Source organism: Arachis stenosperma, chromosome 6 (assembly GCF_014773155.1).
Source record: "Arachis stenosperma cultivar V10309 chromosome 6, arast.V10309.gnm1.PFL2, whole genome shotgun sequence".
Lineage (NCBI taxonomy): Eukaryota > Viridiplantae > Streptophyta > Magnoliopsida > Fabales > Fabaceae > Arachis > Arachis stenosperma.
In genome coordinates, this window is record NC_080382.1 from 109,766,418 (window position 1) to 109,771,090 (window position 4,673).

Below are 4,673 nucleotides of genomic sequence, written 5' to 3' on the forward strand. Positions count from 1 at the left end.
AATTAACTAATAATCTCACATTCCAACTTCGAATAGAATTGCAATGAAAATGACAAGAGAAGAAAAATTCAAGGAAAGAATCTAACACCTGTGTTTAGAACTATCGGTTTGTCCTAGAATCATAATTTCTTTTACTTTATACATATGCGGACCACAATACCAAAAACAGAGTTTTGTTATGGATGTTATATTACACTCTGCTTCTAATTGCTATGCATGGCTAGTAGTATTAGCTAGTTTGTCTTTTAACCAGATTCCACTGTTCCATTATTTGAGGATTTTGTCCATTATTATTGTTAGAAAACCATAGAAACGACACCGCATTTATTATTGTTGCCACTAGTACTGGGAATACCTCCAAAGTTTGTCGTGATTATTCAATTTGAGAAATTACATGTACAACATTTTTCGGAATACCTTTTACTTTGAAATTAAAAATTTGTTTCTTTTATGACCTGAATAAGGAACGACCTGTACTATTTTAAGAGTGATGTAATACAACAAGGTAGTTTAATTTTAGAGGAAAAATGTCATCATTTTCTTCTCTTTTGAATGATAACTAAATAAAATAATAATTATATTTAAATGAATAAACTTAAGAGTGAATTCAATTTTACTGTATGGGAAGATAGTACACATACACCTCCACATCCATATCTAGTGAATGTGTACTTACATAAAAAATAAAGAATCTTATGCAATATCAGTGTTAGTGTAAAAATATATATGTATGTAGATATTTAATCTAATATATTGTTGTATTTGTAAAATTTGAGAAAATTATCCGTAATCAGTCGTCACAAATTTTTTTCAAAAAAAAAAGAAGAAGGAAGGTTTAGGAACAATTTAACAGAGCTATTTGAAGAATTTAACCACATACATTACAATAATACAATTTGAAGCAAGTTGTATATATGAACACACAGGATATATACAAACATAAATTCGTTTCATTGAACAAAGTACATCATAAAATTCCAATTCCCCTCTTCCCTGATTCTACCCATAAAAGAAATTAAAACATATATAGAAGAAATAATTTAGTAGCAACGTGTAACGAACTATATATGAAAAATTAATGATGGTATTGGCAACTGGTTATTATATAAATTATTTCATTTTCTTAATTCTCGCCAACTTTTTTTTTTTTGAAGGTTAATTCTCGCCAACTTTGTAATCGCATACTTGTGTAACCACCAGCAGAAAAGTAAGTATAAAAGCATATGATTATATATACGGTTCTGATACGTTACCAACAGCATATCTGCCAACTTCTGCCAACTCTTATTTATAATTGTGTTTTATGGAAGTGTGTTCGTGGATGTGTTTAATAAAAATGTCTTTTTTATAACTATGTTTAATAGAAGTGTCTTTATAGATATATTTTCTAGATGTGTCTCTTTATATATGTATTTAAAATATATTAATTATTAGACACATCCACGAACACACTTCCATGAAACACAATTATAAATAAGAGTTGGCAGAAGTTGACAGATAATATGTTGGTACCCTATACTTTTCCTTATATATATTTTCATATACAGGGATGAATGAACTACATACAAGAAATTAAATCATCATCAAGTTCCAAGTTTCATACCATATAATAATAATATTGAAGAGGGAACTAGAAGGAACTTACCCGGAGGAGTTGCAAAATGAAGTCAAAGTAACGATGGCAGAGGATGAGAATTTTGGCCTTATCACTTGCTCAGCCTTATGACATGTATATAATATGTTCAGACATTCAATAATTCATGTAATTAATTATGTATCTTCTCCTATTTTTGTTGCAAATACTTTGCATCGTTTTGTGGAAGTGTATTAATTGAGGGCGGGTTCAGTAAACTTTATTAAAAAGATATTTGTGATTTTTAAAATTACAGATACTTTATTTTATTTAATTTTTAGTAATGAAGAAACCCATGAGTATGTGATTTTGGTTTTTTTTTAATATTTAAAGATATTTTGTAAAATCAATTTATACTTTACAAAATTAAAAATTACTTTTATCTTTATGTTTATATCTATTATAGTATTTTATTATAAGATTCAGAAACAATTTTACCAAATGTTGTTGTCATTGTGCTTTTTAGGGTTGTTCATGGTGCGGGTTGGATTGGTTTTGAGTCAAAAACTCATCCGATTCAAACACTAATTTTACTTGCGATGCGGTTTGGATTGGATAACTTAAAAAAAAAAACAGATCCGATCTGATCCAATTTTAAGCGGTTTGGATTGGATTGGATTTGCGATTTTGTAAACTAAAAAGTTTAAATACATATAACAAGTCGTAACATCAAATTTTAAATATTCAACAATGACATAATACGTCTCAACAATATTTTAAAAAACCAACGATAACATAACAATAGAAAGAAAATTATAGGTTAGTTAAAATAAATAAATAAATAATATTTTGAACATAAAACATTTATTAAATAATAATAATACATGAATAATATAAAAATATATAACAAATTGAACATGTTATAAGTATAATTGTAAATATAATAATAAAATAGTAATATTATAACACATTGTGCAACTTGAATTGGATTGGATCGGTTATGAAAAGTAGATCCGAAATCCGATCCGATCCAACGGTTTGCAAAAATTAGAATCCAATCAAATCCGAATTAATGCGGTTTTAATAAGTTTCGAATTTGAATTAGATTGAAAAAGCGGTTTAATTTAAATCGGTTTAAATTTAAACACCATAGGGCTTTTGTAGAAAGTATACTTTCTATTTTATTATGCCAAAGATACCTGCTATAATTTTTTATGAAAAGTAAAAGTTTTTTCAAATTCATTTTTAATTAAATCCTGAGTGAATTTCAGGTATGAACCCCAGCAAAAATATAAAATTAAAATTTAAGTTATTTTACTAAATTATTAGTTAATATTTTAACAAATTAATAAATAGCAAATCATAAAATATTTGATATTATTTCAATACATATATGGTAAGTCATTTATAGTTGAATAATTATAAAGATACTGTTCTATTTTAATTAATATAATAATAATAAAGATATTGTTTGAAACTTTAGAAATTAAGTCTTCTAGAATATATATGATATGCATATAACGTCACCAAAATAAATATATGATATGCATATAAATTTAATATGAAAAAGTACAGAAAATTATTTTTTAATTAGTCAATATTTTTTATTATAAAATTATTTTTTTATTTTTATTTTTGAAAAATTTATAATAAAAAATTTAAAATTTAAGATTTAAAATTTAAAATTTACGGTATAAAATTTAAAATAAAAAAAGTTGGTTAATATTAGGTAAAAAAAAGTTAACTCTCTAATTGAATTTATTAAGTAAATGATAAAAATAGTTCCTCAAATATTACAAATCAAATTGATTCTAAAATTTTTATAGAATAAAGAAATAAAAATACATACGAAGGAGTCTGAAGTAAACAAAATTACACACCAAAATTTATAAATATCAAAGTGTATCCAAGATATTGTTTTCGATGGACAAAATTCGAATAGATGCCGTGGTGAGGTGAGAGATTAAGGTGATATTGCGATGGTGAGAAGAAGTGAATAGGGACTAGTGATGGGGGCACAGAGGATGGAGGTGGGATCAGAAAGGCAAAGGTGAAGGGTGAAGGTATAGTGTGTTCAATGGTGAAAAACGTGGGGAATAAAAACGTGGAATTAGGGAGGTGAAGGTAGTGGGTTAAGTGGTTAACTATGCTAATGGGGATAAGGTGAATGTTTAGGATTTTGGTTGTGGAGCTCTAGTTAGAATGGGGTCAAGGTTGGAGTTTAAGGATTGAAGTTAGGATTTCAGGGTTGAGATAAAAAGGAAAAGTTGTTGAAAATTTGGGATTGAAGTTGACTAATTGTCATTGTTAAAAATTTAATAATAGAGATAAAATCAAAATTTATTGAAAATATTAAAGATAAAATTTAAGTAAATTAAATATTGGGCCATTTTTTAAAATTTGTTTTAAAATATTAAGGATAAAATGCAGATTTTACCTTAATAATATTAAATGAATAAATTTGTAATCAAATTGAGTTTAATGTAAGGGTAAAATACGTGTATAAACCAAACACATACTAATATTTCACGAAAATCTCAAAATAAAAAATGTTATATATATGTATTCGTTTATATATCTATATAAATTGAATTTAATGATTTCGATTTAGATTTTTTAGTACTAAATCGGATTAAACAGATTTGAATTACTAGTATTTTATATATCTACATAAATTGAATTAAGTGCTTGTTTGGACGCCATTATTTTGATAAAAAAAAATTTTCAATAAAATTTTTTTTATTTTTTAGCGTGTTTGGCAAATTTCTAGTAGTAAAAGTAAAAGCACTAGAAAAATAAAAAAAATATCTTTTTTTTTGAGAAGTTGTAATTTACATCTTTTTTTTAAAAGATCTTTTTCTCTTAAAAAAATATTTTTTCATGTAATAAATAAACAAAAAAAGTACTTTTATATTGTTATACCTAAATATAATTGATAGATAAAAAGATTTTTTTGCATGAGATATCTAAACATAAAATTACTTTTACTTTTTCATAAGATCTTTTAAAAAAAGATAACTCAAAAAAAGATCTTTTCTTAGAAGTTTACCCAAACAACCCTAATTGAATTCGAATTAGCCATTATAGTACTAAATCGAAT